The following is an 8,509-nucleotide window of genomic DNA, read 5'->3' on the forward strand; positions in this document are numbered from 1 at the left end:
TCAATCCCACATCTATAGCTTACTGTTTTCATTTTTTTACCTTCATTTCCAGCACTTTACCTAATTTCAGTAATTCAACTTACAAAAGAGGATCCAATTAATTCAATCAATTTGGTGGGTAAGTGCACAAAGATGGTGGTCAAAAAGGGGGGTATAAGTGGACACTTTTATTCTGAAATCAGGTGAACCTGAACTTGGAGGCAAAATTTGAAAGTCATCCACTCAAGAAATGAAGATAATCAAAGAACAAATATTGTAGTACTCTGAATCTAGTTTCCAAACTACTAAACTTTTTCAAAATTGGATAAGATTAAGGGGGTCAAATCCTTCGCACACGAAAAACAGACCCTGATTTTTTCAGAAAAACATAACATAGTGTCTGACGTGCGCATCAAAAAAGTCATAGTTAGATTTAGTATTTTGGTAAATCCTTTGGCAGAAAGATAGTTAAGAGCAAGCACTAGAAGATGTGTATTTTTTTGTAATTTTTTGTTGAGTATTTTTTTTTTTTATGATTTTTCCAATCCAACACTTCCTAAAAATTAGGTACCTGTTCATGAGCAAAGCATAAGTTGCACTAAAAAAACCAAAAATACAATTTTTTTTTTTAATTGTAAAGAATCAAGTGCACTATAATAATATATAAATCTTTTAAAATTTGGATAAGTATATCAAAAGTTATTAAAAAAATGGTGCACATATGTCTGTGAGAACTATGGAGACATCGGTAAAAGAAATTCAATAATAATATGTTATTGTTGTTCAAATTTTAAAAAAATTATATGGTTAGAAAGCTCAAAAGATGGGTGAAAATATGGTAGAAATTTTATAAATACCCACTTGATGAAGTGTAAACCTGATGATGACAAAGTCGAGAAACCAAGTTGATAAAATAAAACACGTCAAAAAGGAGGGAAATGGAGGGAAACCAAACTTCCAAACCGTAGCTTTGTCAACCAAGCCTATTTCCAAGCCTAAACAGTCAAAAGCGCGTACGGGGTACCTATGGTATAAAAAGCATGTACGGGGTACTTATGGTGTAAGAAGCGCGTACGGTCTATGTTAACTATAAAAAGCACGTACGCGCTTTTAATGTTTAAATTTTGGGAGTGTGTATAGTATGATATTGTATATATAATATGTGTATATATATAATATATAATTTATATATAATATAAAAATATATAATATATAATATTTATATATATGTATATAATAATATATAATATTTATATATATATATATATGTATATAATAATATATAATATATAATATTTATATATATGTATATAATAATATATAATATTTATATATATATATATGTATATAATAATATATAATATATTAAGTATATATATACACATATGTGTGTATCTATGTGTATTGTCTCCCTCTCTCCCCCTCTCAAGCACGTACAAGGTGCCTCTCTCTCTCTCTCTCTCTCTCTCTCTCTCTCTCTCTCTCTCTCTCTCTCTCTCTCTCTCCCCTTCTCCCTTCCTCCATACCCCATCTCTCTCTCTCTCTCTCTCTCTCTCTCTCTCTCTCTCTCTCTCTCTCTCTCTCTCTCTCTCTCTCTCTCTCTCTCTCTCTCTTCCTCTAAGGTGATAAGAAGATTGACAAGGTGGTTGGTTTTCTTTTTCTTTTTAAAGAAGATAGGATATAAAGTAGAACGATTGAAGAAAATGAGCGTATTGGTTTCTTTGGATTGTGTGGATGTATTGGTTGGATAATATTTATGGGTCGTATGGTGTACTAAGGGGTCATATGGTGTATTATGACCCCTTAGGTGTTGTTATGGGTCATATGGTGTTCTATGATCCCATAGGACACCATATGACCCCTTAGGACTCCATATGGTGTTGTTATGGGTCATATGGTGTCCTAAAGGGTCATATGGTATTCTATGACCCCTTTGGATACCATATGATCCCTTACATGTCATTATAGGTCCTATGGTGTGCTAAGGTAACATATAGTGTCCTATGACCCCTTGGGATACCATATGACTTCTTAGATGTTGTTAGGGGTCGTATTGTGTTCTAAGGGTCATATGGTGTCCTATGACCCATTAGGACACCATATGGTATCATTATGTGTCTTATGTTGTCATATGACCCCTAGGACACCTTATGACCACTTAGGACACCATATGGTGTCATTAGGGGTCATATGGTGTCCTAAGTGGTCATATGGTCTCCTACGACCCCTTAGGACACTATTTGACCCCTTAGGACTCCATATGGTGTCATTATGGGTCGTATGGTGTCCTAAGAGGTCATATAGTGTTTTATGACCCCTTAGGATACCACTTGGTGTCATTATGGGTTGTATGGTGTGCTAAGGGGTCATATGGTGTCTTATGACCCCTGAGGACTCCATATGACCTCTTATGTGTCGTTATGGGTCATATGGTGTCCTAACAGGTCATATGGTGTTATGTGATCCCTTAGGACACCATATGATCCCTTAGGACTCCATATGGTGTTGTTATGGGTTGTATGGTGTCCTAAAGGGTCATATGGTATTTTATGGCCTCTTAGGACACCATATGATCCCTTAGGTGTCATTAGAGGTCACATTGTTTCCTAAGAGGTCATATGGTGTCCTATGACCCCTTAGAACACCATATGACCCCTTAAGACACCATACGACCCATAACGACACCATATGGTGTCCTGAGGGGTCATAGGATGCCATATGACCCCTCAAGATACCATACGACCCATAACAAACCATATGGTGCCCTAAAGGGTCATATGGTGTTCTATGACCCCTTAGGATACTATTTGGCATCATTATAGGTCCTATGGTGTTCTAATGGATCATATAGTGTCATATGACCCCTTAGGATACAATATGACCCCTTAGATGTTGTTAGGGGTCGTATTGTGTTCTAAGGGTCATATGGTGTCCTATGACCCATTAGGACACCATATGGTATCGTTATATGTCTTATGTTGTTGTATGACCCCTAGGACACCTTATGACCACTTAGGACACCATATGGTGTCATTAGGGGTCATATGGTGTCCTAAGGGGTCATATGGTCTCCTACGGCCCCTTAGGACACTATTTGACCCCTTAGGACACTATTTGACCCCTTAGGACTCCGTATGGTGTCATTATGGGTCGTATGGTGTCCTAAGAGGTCATATAGTGTTTTATGACCCCTTAGGACACCATTTGGTGTCATTATGGGTTGTATGGTGTGCTAAGGGGTCATATGGTGTCTTATAACCTAGGCTTAGGACTCCATATGACCTCTTACATGTCGTTATGGGTCATATGGTGTTCTAACGGGTCATATGGTGTTTTATGATCCCTTAGGACACCATATGATCCCTTAAGACTCCATATGGTGTCATTATGGGTCGTATGGTGTCCTAAAGGGTCAAATGGTATTCTATGATCTCCTAGGACACCATATGACCCCTTAAGACACCATATGACCCATAACGACATCATATGATGTCCTAAGGGGTCATAGGATGCCATATGACCCCTCAGGATACCATACAACCCATAACACCACCATATGGTGCCCAAAAGGGTCATATGGTGTTCTATGACCCCTTAGGACACTATTTGGCATCATTATAGGTCCTATGGTATTCTAAGGGATCATATAGTGTCCTATGACCCTTAGATGTTGTTAGGGGTCGTATTGTGTTCTAAGGGTCATATGGTGTCCAATGACCCATTGGACACCATATGGTATCGTTATGTGTCTTATGGTGTCGTATGACCCCTAGGACACCTTATGACCACTTAAGACACCATATGGTGTCATTAGGGATCATATGGTGTCCTAAGGGGTCATATGGTCTCCTACAACCCCTTAGGACACTATTTGACCCCTTAAAACTCCATATGGTGTCGTTATCAGTCGTATGGTGTCCTAAGAGGTCATATAGTATTTTATGGGTCGTATGGTGTGCTAAGGGGTCATATGGTGTCTTATGACCCCTTAGGACTCCATATGACCTCTTATGTGTCGTTATGGGTCATATGGTGTCCTATGACCCCTTAGGACACATGCATGGATCCCTAGGATACCATATGACCCCTGAGAATACCTTTTGACCCTAGAGAGGGAGAGAGGGGGAGGAGAGGGAGGCAATGGGAGAGAGATACACCTAAGAGATGAGGAGACTAAGATAGAGACTGAGAGGGAGAGACAAGAGATAAAGGAGAGTGAGAGAGAGACAGATAGACAGACAGATAGATAGACAGATAGACAGAGAAGGGGACTCAGAGAGAGAGAGAGAGGAGGTATAGAGAGATCTAAGAGGTGGATAGAGGGATTGTGAGAGAAAGAGAGACCTAAGAGGTGAAGGGAGGAAAGGTGAGAGAGAGAGAGAAAGAGAGGGTGAGAGATAGAGAGAGTCTGAGTGAGAGGGAGGAAGGGGTAGAAGGATATTACAAGAGACTAGAGAGAGAGAGGTGCGAAGAGAGGGAGAGAGGGAGAGAGTGAGAAAGAGAGGTAATGAGAAAGGGAGAGAGGGAGGGAGAGGGGAGAGGGAGAGAATGAGAGAGACACACCTGAGAGAAGGAGAGAGTGAGATAGAGAGAACGAGGATGAGAGGGAGAGACTTCAGAGAGAGAGAGAGAGACTTTATAGAAGAGGAGAGAGAGAGAGAGAGATAAAGGTTGATAGCCAGAGATGTGATAGAGAGAAGGAGAGAGACTTGAGAGAAAGAGAAATGGAGCGAGAGGGGGAAAGATAAAGAGAGTTAGAGGGAAAGAAATACTTGACAAAGGAAGAGAAAGGGAGGGGGAGGGAGAGGGAGAGAATGAGAGAGAGACACACTTAAGAGATGGGGAGTGAGTGAGAGATAGAGATATTTGAGAGAGGGGGAGAAAGAGAGGGATATATGAAAGAGAGAAAGAGGGTGAGGGAGATGAGAAAGAGACGGAGAGATACCCGAGAGAGGGAAGAAAGTAGAGAGGGAGATGCCTAAGAGACAAAAAGGTAGGGGTTAAGGAAGAGAGAGGGGGAATGTAGGGAAGAGATGAGAGACATAATGCTGATATGAGCATGTTGATTACTGAAATTTGACTAAGTCTGAAATTTATAAGAATAATCAAAAAACTAGAATCTGCATTATAACTCTTAGAGATCTGGAACCACTCTCAAACATCCTGACAATATATACATAAAATATATTATACTTAAATGTTATATTTTATGTATATATCGTACTGAAAAACCTAATGGAATGTAAGTGAATTGCATTTTATTGACAGATAGAACCACTTACACGGTTTTAGTTTTTAAACCGCATACGCGGTTAGTATTCTTTAAACCGCGTATGCGGTTAGTATGTTTTAAACCACACACGTGGTTTAGCTTTGGTTAAGCTCGGCAAAACGAGCCTAAAAGCGTACGGGGTTCTTTAAATTTGAAATACCCCGTGCACGTTTTGGTGTTCTTCATGTTTTTTTTTTGGTGTGTCCACTTTTCTGACCACCATCTTTGTGCACTTACCTTGGTATTATGTCCTTATCCTTGTTGGTTTGTGACTAAATCTATTGGATTCACTTCCTCTTTTGAATGTAATTGTCTCCAAGTGAAAATGAGTGGTTTCTTCCTTCTATGGTGGAAACCCTAGATTTTTACACATTACATTTTGGTGAAACCGACTTCTTACACCTTTTATTTATGATTTATGTTTTCAAACCTAAGTGTTTATGCAATTTATAATTCAAGTTTTCATTTACAAGTTTGATTTTCATGCAAATTTCAACAATTTAGAGGTTAAATTCACTAAAACCCTAATTTTTATATTCAAAACTGAGCGTTTTATTTGCTTAATTTGGATTAATTATTTTAGATTTGTTTTCTTTTCATATTTCACAATTCAAAATTTTAATTACAAGTTTAAATTTCAAATTTGATTTTAACATTAAGTGGTTCATTTCAAAAACCCTCATTTTTAAATTTAAAATTAAGCTTGTGGGTTGTTCAATTTTATAATTATTTATTTTAGATTTGATTTTTTATGATAATTCAAATTTAAAATTACAATCTTAGAACCAATTTCAATTTCAATTTTAAAATTAAGAGGTTAATTTTAAAAACCCTAATTTTTAAATTTAAAATTAAGCTTATGGGTTGTTTTAATTTTGAAATAATTATTTTAGATCTAAGTGTTTATGATAATTCAAATTCAAAATTTTAATCTTACATCTCATTTCAATTTAAATTCTAAAATTAAGAGGTTATTTCACAAAACCGTAATTATTAAATTATAATTAACTAGTGGTTGCATGATCTTTCACAATTGGTTTCTATCTTTTCAAAATCTAAAATTAATTTTCTTAATTAATTGAACAATTATTTTGCCACAATTTTCATTAGTTTTCAATTTCCAAAATTCAAATTTTAAATTCCAAATTTCTCCCCTTTGTGCATGCGTTTTACTACTATAAGTCTAGCCTATAATATCCTTGTGAGAAGAAGTTGTAGAACTAAGGCTTCCCAAGGTTTAATTACTAAGGATATGGAGCCTAATTTTGATACTTTATTCCATGAGAATGTTGGAGGTTCTTCTAATCCTATACATGATCCCATTTATCCTCATTCTTTCCCTAATTCTCATGATGTGGGTGAATCACTAACTAGGGTTTTCATTGACCAATTGGAGAAGATTGACAATCAATTTGAAAATCTTCAACAATGGACAAGACAACAATACCCACAAAGTGAACCTTTACCATAGATCAAGGGATTAAAAAGAATGGTTCAAAGTGATAAGGTTGTTGTTGATTTGTTGCATGGTATCACCCATATTGTTGACACTAATATCATGTCTATGAAGAGTTGTGTTGAAGTCCTTGGTTATACACAACCTCCTAGTCAAGTTAATCATTCAATACCGATGACTACTCCTATGGCTAGTGTTCCTACTTTTACATCTAATATCATGGCTACTTCCACACAAAGTGTCATGCCTACACATGTTAGTCAAGGGGGCAATTTTTCTAATCAAAATTCTTTCACACCTCCTATGAGTCTTCCATTTATTACCCAATTCTCTCCCATTCCTACCTACAATAATGTTTCACCTCCTTATTCTCAACTCCCACCTTCATTCAATAATATTACCCCTCCTTATTCTCAGGCTCTACCTTCATAAATCAATCTTACACCTCCTTCTCAATCCAACATGTCCAATTTCAATCCATCCACCAAAGCTACCATCAATAGCCTCATGCAAACAACATATTTCTTACAAGAACAAATAGCTTCCATGAACCAACCTAAGTATAATGTGCCCATATTTAATGTAGCGAGCCTATTATCTCATGACAATGTTCATTTTGTCCCTCCTAAACATGTGGAAGTCCCTCAATTGGAGATTTATAATGAAAAAAGTGATCCCTTTACTCATGTGTAAACATTTCAAACTTTGTGTAGTGACTTTGCTTATGATCAAAGACTTTTGGCTAAACTGTTTACTAGAACACTTAGGGATAAAGCTTTGAAATGGTATTGTTCTTTGCCTCCTTATTCTATTACTTCATTTCAACAATTGGCTAATTCTTTCAAAGAACAATTTCAAAATAATATTGGTCCTAAGATTACTTTGACTAATTTAATTCATTGCAAGTAAGGTGTTAAAAAAAAAGTGACTGATTTTATTGGTAGATCTAAGCATCTGTATTCTCAAATTTATTTTCCTATGCCCGATCAAGATATTCAAATAATTTTCATTTCTAATTTACAAAAATATATTAGAGATAAACTTCTCTTTTCTAAGTTTACTTTCTTTACATAGTTGTGCATAGTACTTTACAATTATCACCTTACCGTGAGTCAATTGGAACAATTTTCTTCAATGGCTCTGACTAATAAAATTGAAAATTCTCATCAACCTTTTGCAAAGTTCAAACTGAATAAGGGATTCATCAAATTCAATGACAACAACAACAATCAAGTAGCAGTCACAACATTAGGTGTGTCTCCTTTGTCCAAGTACTTTAGAAAAGAATTCACTCCTCTTAATGAATCTTTGCATAGTATTATGTCACAATTGTCACAAAGGAATTTGTTGAAGCTTCCCCCTATTAGGCCACTTCATACATCAAAGCCTTTTCCACCTTCTTATGATTCCAAATATTTTTGTCAAGACCATATTCAACTCGATCATGACATTGAAAAGTGTTATTCCTTAAGAAGCAATATCCAAGACTTGATTGATAAGAATACCATATCTATGGCCGGTGTGAATGAGAAAGGAAATAAATTTGTTTCTCCTCCTAATGAAAATCTTCAAATCTTCACTAATCCTTTACATTCCCATTCCACTAATGTGATTGAGATTGATCACCTTGCTTTCTCTCCTAAATATGTTGGCCTTGAATTTAATAATGTGGTGAACCTTATTGATAAAATTGAATCTCCCAAAGACATGCATTACATTTGATCCAAGTGAAACTATTGAAGAACCAAATAGTCCATTATATATCACTACAAGGATCAAGTATATGCTCTCATGAGGAGTTC

The sequence above is a fragment of the Cryptomeria japonica genome, chromosome 11 (assembly GCF_030272615.1).
Source record: "Cryptomeria japonica chromosome 11, Sugi_1.0, whole genome shotgun sequence".
NCBI classification, from domain to species: domain Eukaryota; kingdom Viridiplantae; phylum Streptophyta; class Pinopsida; order Cupressales; family Cupressaceae; genus Cryptomeria; species Cryptomeria japonica.